The sequence below is a fragment of the Anser anser genome, assembly GCF_964211835.1.
Source record: "Anser anser genome assembly, chromosome: 1".
Classification (NCBI taxonomy): domain Eukaryota; kingdom Metazoa; phylum Chordata; class Aves; order Anseriformes; family Anatidae; genus Anser; species Anser anser.
The window spans coordinates 107,075,890-107,085,323 of NC_139720.1; the positions used below are offsets into that span (position 1 = coordinate 107,075,890).

Consider the following 9,434-nt stretch of genomic DNA (forward strand, 5'->3'; position numbering starts at 1 on the left):
GCTGACGGGGCACAAGGGCCTGCTGGTTGGCACCTGGTGAGAGCCCATCCTGTCTCAGTGCAAGAGGCTAATAAGGCAATTTATAAGTTGTCATTTTTCATTGCTTTCAGTAATACCTTCCAAAAACAAGGTGACACTTCTTGTTTATCTTTGTATTAGACAGGTAAATGCATCAATATGGGATTCTTCCAGAAAAAGGGGATATACTGCATTACAAACATTCACGGTAAGACAGATCTTTGTAAATGAGGACTGAAAAATACTGTGTAGGCATTGAATTCACTTTTTTTTTTTTTATTTTTTTTTCTCCCTCACAGTAAAGGTAGCTTCAGGCTAGCCCAAGTAACTTCCAAATTTTTGTCAAATGCGCTGACTTATTTCACTGGAGGGTGGAGAGAACATTAAAATAAAAGGTTTTGATGTTTCACCTTGAATTATTCTACTTCAGATTTTACTGACATTTGAAGTAAAAGAAAGAATAATAAAAGGAAAAGAAAATGTCACAGAGGATGAAACAGACCATTTTCTTTGGCATGAAATATTTTATTGTAGGCTTTTAATTGATCATTTTGACAATAAAAAAACATAAATAAATCATTCAATATTAATCCAAGGCCTTTTTTTTTTTTTTTCCTGACAAAATTCTGTTGTGGCTCTAAAATGAGAGGGATCAACAAAAAGACAGAGACTGATACATGTCACTCACATAGTCCTCATCCTGGCCAACTCCTCTCTCAGAGGTCCGTGACAACCTATACAGTTTGAGATGTGCAGACACTTAAGATTGCCCATCTGCTGCTCCTTCTCAGTACAGATGTGAAATGTAATGGTGCATGGGTATTGGCCAGCAGGACTTTCATACCATAAGTACATTTCACCTGTAATGAATGCTTTTTGTGTGAGAGAGGGGAGGGGTCAGGAGAGAGAAGGATACTCCTGGAAGAAACCGGCCCACGTGAATTACTTCCCTAGGGTTCCTGAGGAAAGGAAGACAGGCATCTCAAGGAGTCCTTCACCATGGGAACATGAATTTAGGTTCTCTCTAGAGGGCCCATCTGTCTCCATAAAATATAGAAGAAAGACAGGAAGGCTATTTGGCTTAGGCTGCAGCTGCCACTTATAACTCCCCAAAGTTTTCACTTTCCTACCTAAGGTATATTTACACATCATAAATTTTTAAATACAATGCATATTTGCCAGTTCAAGAGTTTTTTTTTTTTTTTTGTAAAAACAAAGCTAAGTTAACAAAAATTGTATCTACTGTGGAGACTTACACTAAGCAAAGAGCAGAAGTATCTTTTACCAAGTGAACTATATTTTATGAGAAGATATATGATTGTGAAACAACATCATGCAAAATTCTGCTCTTCACCTTCCAGCATCCTTACTTTCCTGTCCCTTTTTTTACTGTCAGTCCTGAGGCTGGTTATGGCTGGAAGTGTGGCTATGCATCAGTTCTGCGTTACTATGAAAGGACTCTACATGTCCTTTACTAAGTCACAATCCTTTATAACCTGGGCAAGAGCTGGACACAGGAATATTTAACAAATGCCAGGGCAGAGATTTGGTGCTGATAATCCATTCAGCATCAGATTCATGAAGTTCCAAATTCTCTTTCTTTCTGTCAGTTGTCCTATGATAGCTTGTTAGAGCCAGAATGGAGGAGTCACACTGCAGGATCACATCCATGTTCTCATTTACTTGTCTGCATAATGCTGGCTCTGGAGTGAGCAGTATTACATGGCAAAGGCCCTTTGGAAGCAGTTTCCTCCCTTTTGGCACAGGGGAACTGGCAACAGCACTTGCTGAGATCAGCTGCTGCCCTTTCAGGGCCAGGCAGATGGCATGTGAATCCCTCTTAACTTCACAACTGGATCTGATAAAAACTCCAAGCTCAAGAAAAGCTCTGCTGACTGTTGTGCTGTCCTTGCTCAAGTTTTACGACTGTCAGTTTCCCTGTGCAGCAAAATCAGTAACAGCGATGCACTTGAGAAAGGCACACAAGCAGGACAGTGTTCAGCATGCATTACCCAAAGAGCACTTGATTAATGTCAATGAGTCTCACCTGAGTCTGTTCCAGCTTATATTGGGCAAGGTGGCATATGGCTTAATCCAAGGCTAAACTTAAGGACACCAGTGCCTTCAACAATGATTATGGTTGATTTGTATCAGTCATTTAATGAGCAGAAATCATGGAAAATAATGCCTGTGTTTGCCTCTACATGAGATGACTTTCAAAGGTCAGTTTCTTCATAGTGGTCTTTAGCTAATCTGGGAAAAAAAAAAAAAAAAGGATTCAATAATGAGATAACAAATTTTGTCAGGTAGTGTTTCTCTTAAATCTGCATATTCTTATTCTTTAGCTCAGTGAAGCTTTAGTTGTAGACAAGGCTATGCAAATTGATCACCTTTATTTTCTTTTGTGACCTACAGCTATGTTCTTGAAATGAATGCTTATATTGGATTCATTGCTGCAGCTCTCAGCACTTTTTACTGCTATCTCCTAGTGACAATGTGGCTTTCAATCAGTTCCATGACCCTCCACTGCTCTAATGACACAAGCATCCTTTATGTGCTACAGATGTCCCATTGACTCCATTAACTCTCTGGACCAGTTCCATCTCCCTCACAAAGCAAGGCAACCTACAGAAATATCAAAACAAGGCCCATAGCTGTCCCACAACTTTAATATCTTCAGGCATTTTTCTCCTTCTGAAACTTTCACAGAGAAAAGGACCGTCACAAATTCATGAGCACACTTACATTTCTAAGTTTGATAAGACCATGTACATACTGCTATAGGTATTAAAACATATTTTTCCTCTTTTTTTTTTCTTAACACACATTAATAACACTAAACTTCATAAATGTCTGCATAGCAAACCATAAGAGAATCCTAAGGTGGCCTTTTTTTTTTCTTTTTTTTTTTTTCCCCTTAGTATGCAGCCTTCCACACTAAACAGTCAATTAAGGTGATGGGAAACATGCTGTCACTGGTCTGGCAAAGAATAGAAATAAAATCATATATTGTAATGAAAACATCTTCCTGGAATATATGAAACAGATATTTATTATCCTTAATGACCGTGCTTAGGAAGATGTAAGTGGAAAAAGAAAGAAAGTGGGATGACATATGTTGCTGCAGATATATCTAAGATTAATCATCAGAGTCAAAAGATTCAGAGGTCAGAGCCTCAGCTTAGGAAAACAGGCTTAACTCATAACAGGGGAATATGTTAATCTCATCAGGCAATGTTTCCTGCTAATTGCTCCCACATTGGCTTTCACATACTGCATTTTCTTCTTATTTTCTTAATATTATAACTGCATTTTTCTTCAGTAGTATACAGCAAACTGCCTTAAAAAATAATGACTATGGAAATATTGCTGCTATTGTTGTTTTATATTATGACCTGTGTAAATGTTATAGTAAATTTTCCTCTTGGAATGGTTTTGCTGAACTCTAAACTAAGAAACTCTAAACCTTACTATGAAACTAGTAAAGTAACAATGCATAGAAAGTTATCATTATCTTTTTACAAATTGTCAGAAGAAAGGAATAGTAATCCTTCTGGATTTGTAATATAATAATTATAATTTAGGGTTTTGTAAGATAATTCTAAACATTAATTTATTGTTATTATTATTATTATTTAAATCTGAGTTCTCTTCATTATGGTTTATTAATAATTTGCTTCCTGCAGTGTGGAAGTTTCTATTGTATTACAGGTCACCTATCCTGCCATCTCACTTCAGCATACTGTTTAAAAATTGCTTATTGAAAAGACAAAGATAAAATATATCCTACTGCTTTTCCCATTGCACATCAAAATATGCTTTTTGCATAGTGACAAGCGCTCTTACATGGAAGCAGCATAATGTGAGTCCAAGGCTCATTTTTTCAGCTCATTAATATTAGTAACACAATGACTTTTTTGAAAAATTTTTGTTTAAAAGAAGTGCCCAAAATTAAGTAGGTAGTTTACAATGGTGGCAATCATAAAGCCTGACAAGTTCATCTTCTTGATCTCCTTCATATTCTTTATTGATGACCCTTCTCCCTGCTATTGCTCTGCATTTCACAAGGGTCATTGCAGACTGTGGGTTTACTTGACTTGCACATAACTGCTGGATGCACACCATTCTTTTGTCCTCCAGGAGAGCTGTTTTTTTTGTTTGTTTGTTTGTTTTGTTTTTTTTTTTAATTTGTTATTGATCTCTGTCAAGTACAGCCAAACAGAAATAAATAATACCTACTGTAGTTCTAGTGAAAAAAATGTCTGTGCTTTCATGCTGTGGATCCAGGATCAGACCCTGTTGATTTTTATTCATTTATTTATTTTTGTTTAGATTTCATTGAGCATGCATAATGAGAAAGTTTCTTTCCAAAAGTGATACTGTAGTTATGAAGCATTTAAACCTATCATCTATGGCAAAAACTGACACCAATAACAGCTGTTCCACATTTTGGTCATCTGTCACTCATTCTGATTCCTTTTGTCACATTCTGGCAGGTGCAAACGCTGAGAGATGTGTTCAGTCCTTGAAGGCTGTGTATATTAATGCACAAAAGGAAAGAGACAACATTCAGGAATATGACCCTTAGATGCTATTCCAGAAACAGCAGGTAAAGGTGACCACATATTTTCTTGCAAATCTCACAAAAAAAATTGCACTACTGCACAGAGCATCAGAAAATAAATTCACCATTGAACTATGTAGGAAAAAAAAAAAAAGAAAGAAAGAAAGAAAGAAAGAAAGAAAAAAAGAAAAAAAACCTACTATCATTGTTATCAGAGTGGCTTAGGAAATAAGTATTTGCATTCAAACTTAAAAGAAAAAATGGGGAAAAGTTTACTTATATTGTTTCATTTAAAGTTTTTTGATAAAAGATTCAAGTTCTTGAAGAATTTTAGGATTTTAAAAAACAGTTTTCATTTTAAAAATTAATGAAAAATAACATGCAAATACTAATTTAGATAGTAGATGTAAATGTAATTTAAACACATATCATTGTCAGGGAATGCATAGAAAGGTTTTCAGAGGGTATACACAAAGGAAGTAGCTACCCAAAAACAAACAAACAAAAACACCCCAAAACAGCAAAATACTTGTTATTCTCCCCTTCATTCTCTGTTTTGAGGACTTAAACGTGGGTAGTTTCTGATCACTGATAAAAGAGGGCCCCTCTTTTATGGAGGAAAGACAGAGTCCCTTCAGTGCTCAGTGCTGTAAGAGTTTACTCAGGGAACATTTTTGCTACCTAAGTTCTGCCAGCAGCTTCCCTATGTTACTGGGAAGACTAGGGGGACAGTGACTCATGCCATATACACTTGAGTACCCAGTAATCCCCTGCTTGTATCTGAAAAGGGACTTTTATTATCAAACACTCTTAACTTCTTCTCTCACATCCCTTCATCGGTCAGCAGCTATGCTCCACCTTCCTGGGATCTCTGGGACAGATACAATCAGGAAAAACCTGGCCAGGACAGATACAATCAGGATGACGCAAAGCTGCAACAAAGGGCGGGGGGGGGGGGACGGGGGGGGGGGGGTGGAGTGTTGGTGTTCAGTATATTATGAAAAGTTTCTTCACTGAGAAGGTCTTTGGGCACTGGGACAGGTTCCCCAGGGAAGAGGTCACAGCACTGAGCATTCTGGAATTCAGGAAGCATTTGGACAATGCTCTCAGACATATGGTCTGATTTTCGGGTGGTCCTTTGTAGAGCCAGGAGCTGGACTCCATGATCCTTGTGGGTCCCTTCCAACTCGGGATATCCTATGATTCTGGGAAACCTATTTGACTGCACCACTGCACTACACTCAAGACTTCAGTAATCCAGCAGCATTCATGCTGTAATGCTTTCTTGAACTGATCCTTGTTTCTTCTCCCATTGGATAATACCAGAAAACTGGAGGCAGATGTGAGAATTTATGTCTGGTCTCAGGTCTCCTGGCTTGATACATAGAGTAGAAAATCCCCAAGTCATATTCCTAAAAGAGGTAGAAATGGGTCTGTACCTAACCCAGAACGCTTATAAAATTACTACAACATGAAGCATGCTTTCACAGTAATGTACTGACCATAGTACACACAGATACGTTAAACATGTTTTAGCGTGTGTTAGGGAACAAACTGAAAACTGTTTTGGGGCAAGGTCCTTGCTCCCTCACTGACAAACTCTGATAGCTGTGCTCGGTAAAACTTAGGTGTGGTAACAAGGGATTCTAGGGTTAGTTACAACTCTTGGTGTTTGTGGTAGTTACAGTAGTAGTTATAATGGGAGTATTGAAGTTACAAGGGGCAACCATATTACTCAATTAATTGCATGTGATCATATAGTTATGACTCATTAAGCGTTTAAAGCAATCTAGACATCCATGTCATTCCAAGGATCAAAACTGATCTGTTCTGAAAAGGGCCTGATGTTTGTATTCTTGCTTGTCAGCTATTTATGCAATTTCAAAATTCTTTAGATTTCTGTAGAATATTTCATCCCAGGTCATTTATTAAAACAAACAAACAAACAAAAAAAAATTAAAAAATAACAAAACAAAACAAAACAAACAAAATACAAGTTCACAATCCTGAAAATTAGGAAGTAAAATTGAAGGAAAATAAAATAACCAGATTGTTATATATGTTCTAACTTTGGGGTCAAAAGAATGGAATATATATTAAAAAAAAAAAAAAAAAAAGGAAAAATAAAGGGAAAATATACTTATATATATATATGGTTTTGTTTGTTTTTTTGTTTGTTTTAACAGCTCCAGCATAAATTGAAGATTTTGTATATAATAGAAGATGCTAGAAGAGGCTGGCAAAAAAAGACCCCAAATCAAGACATTTTTCCTATGTCGTAAGGAAGATGTCACTGTAAGTGTTTGAAAAGGAATTGGCCAGCTGTTGACAGAATTCAATAGAATAATAAATAATTAAAGTACATAAGTTTTCTTTGGTTTTATTGTAGGTGGTGGAAAGTTGTATTTATGATGTGATTAATTGACCTAAAACTGATTTTTCTCATTTTGATAAAATAAGGAAATATGGGATGTCACTGAGAATATTAAGGGAAAAAAAGCGTGGCTTGAATGGAAATATATTTTTCTTATGCTATTTAATGGTGTTTACTGCCACATATCAGATATTAGACTGTTACCTATTGTAAAATGACAATTACTATACATTTTATTGACAGAATATTTTGTAGAACTAGTGGTTTACTTTTTTCTATAGTTACATTATTGACTGATGTCTATCTTCACTTTTATTTTACTTTTCTGAAAACAGAGGACATGACATTCATCTTGACAAAATGTAATCAATTATTTTTCACATTGCTGAATTATTTTTAGTGTTGGATTGTTGATAGGGTCAAAGTAAAATGTATAGCATACATGCTAGTTGCTATCATTTGCCATCTGAAATAAAAACCTTTTGACTGCTTATCCTAGCCACACTTTTCACACTTTTCCTGTTTTTCCTCAGTCTTTCTAGTCTGGTTACAATACCCCAGCTAAATTGTATAATATTGTGCTTTGATGTTTCACCAGCAAATAAGGTTAAATACCTATCTGCCACCACAGCCTCACCAGTCACTTCCTAGGTGACATCAAAGGAAAGTCAACAAACAATTCAACCAGTAAAAGGAAGTTTCCTCTTCAGAAAAGTATTTCCCTGAGAATGGACAAACACAACTACCATTTTAAAAGGAATATATATTCTTTCTGGAACTTGGGTAAAGGCTCAGATACTGCTATGAACTTTGGCTTTTGGAAGTACAAGATAATGAGAGATTGGGGGCTAACATTTGACTATGTATTTGCAGACTGAGAGCAGGTACTTGGTTCGTGGCCATGGTTCACCTGACACAGACCACCAATTTGTGACTAACCAGCACTCGGTAGAAAGGGGAGCCAAAGGGAGGGGTGAATTGAGAGCCTGATTAGGATCTGGAAGAGTAGCTTTTGCTAACAATAAAGTAGACACAGATATTCTGTGACCCAGTAGCTGAACAATCATTCTGAAGTTTGAGAGGTGTAGTTTTGTTGTTTGTTTGTTTGATTGTTTGATTGATTGATTGATTTTATCCAGGGTAGAAGGTTTTACCACAAGAGAGTTTCTGTTAGCAATCTGGGAAAATATTTGATGCAAATTATAACAGCAGACATTGTAAATTGCCCGAAGTAGCAAAGTGCTACCCCAAAATTGCACAGTTGCACAAAGCAGGCCTGATTTATGGAAACAGATGCCTATTGAATAGTCATTAATAACAAGCAGTTTTTCTTCTCTAACTTGAGCTTCAACTTGAACAGTATCTAGTATTGCTATTGTCTACTTTGATGACTTGAGAAATAAAGAACAATTTATATTAAGTATTTATGTTTGGAAAACTGTCATTTGTTGCTGTAGATTATATAATCAAAATACCTATATTAAGGATTTGTTTTCAACATTGCATTTATATGCAAATAAAATTAGACCAATCAAAACAAAGACATGCAAATATTAAAAAAATTTAAACTGTCAGTGGACTGCCAAAATAGACAAACCTTCTTTGTAAAATTGCAGCCTTAGGGGATGTTTCAATAAAATTAAAAGAACAATTTGACAATATAATTTTGCTTTGTCACAAGAAACATGAACATCTAGTATATTCTTCTCTTTTCCACTGCATACCTGGAGGCCATCTTAAAAAAAAAAAAAAAAGAAAAGATCAAATTGTTTTTCTTGCAGAATTGGAAGGAGGGTGATGGTAGTGGTTGTCCAAATTAAAGATGCTTATATTACTGTGACTTTTATGTCTAAAATAAACTAGCCACTTTACACTAGCCACTAGCATCAAGAATTAATTCCGTTTGTTTGTTTGTTTCAAAAACTAAAATGCAATCTGATGTAATGAAAATTATATTTATTAGAAGTAATGTCGCTTTAAATTATCCAGAGCACTTTTTTACTTTTTTCTCCCAGTTTGGAAAGTAAAGGAAAGTACTAAAAAAAAACAAAACAAAACCAAACAAAACACAAAAACCCACACTGTATGCACAAACATGTTTGCAGATTTGCAGGTACAAAAATAAGTGGCCCCTTGTACTGTATTTGATCATTTGGAAATTATTTTATTATGATTATATTTATTTTTAACAAAAAAGAAACAGTAAAATATTTCCGCAGCTGTTTTCTTATGATTGTAAGTTTACTTAATACTTTAATGAGCATACAATGTACATGTTTTTCTTGGATGTGACTATTTCTTCAGCGTAGCCAAACACCACCATTAAAGCTAATATTTTCAAATATCAATACATTAGCTTTAATTGTTGCCTACAAATGGTTAAATGTCTTTGTTTCTGAAAACAGGGTTAACGATAGAACAATCATTCCAGCTCCTGTATTTTACATGTTTCAGTTCTCAAATGTCAACTTTGTAAAT

At 35.6% G+C, this 9,434-nt stretch overlaps 1 long non-coding RNA gene across 1 annotated transcript; it reads left to right on the top strand.

Annotated features, from left to right (window-relative positions):
* Positions 1 to 400: 400 nt before the first annotated feature.
* On the top strand, positions 401 to 9,027 carry LOC310904282. The gene is made up of 3 exons (XR_014588180.1): positions 401 to 2,240; positions 4,515 to 4,627; positions 6,769 to 9,027. It is a non-coding gene; the product is annotated as an uncharacterized lncRNA (long non-coding RNA).
* Positions 9,028 to 9,434: the final 407 nt, after the last annotated feature.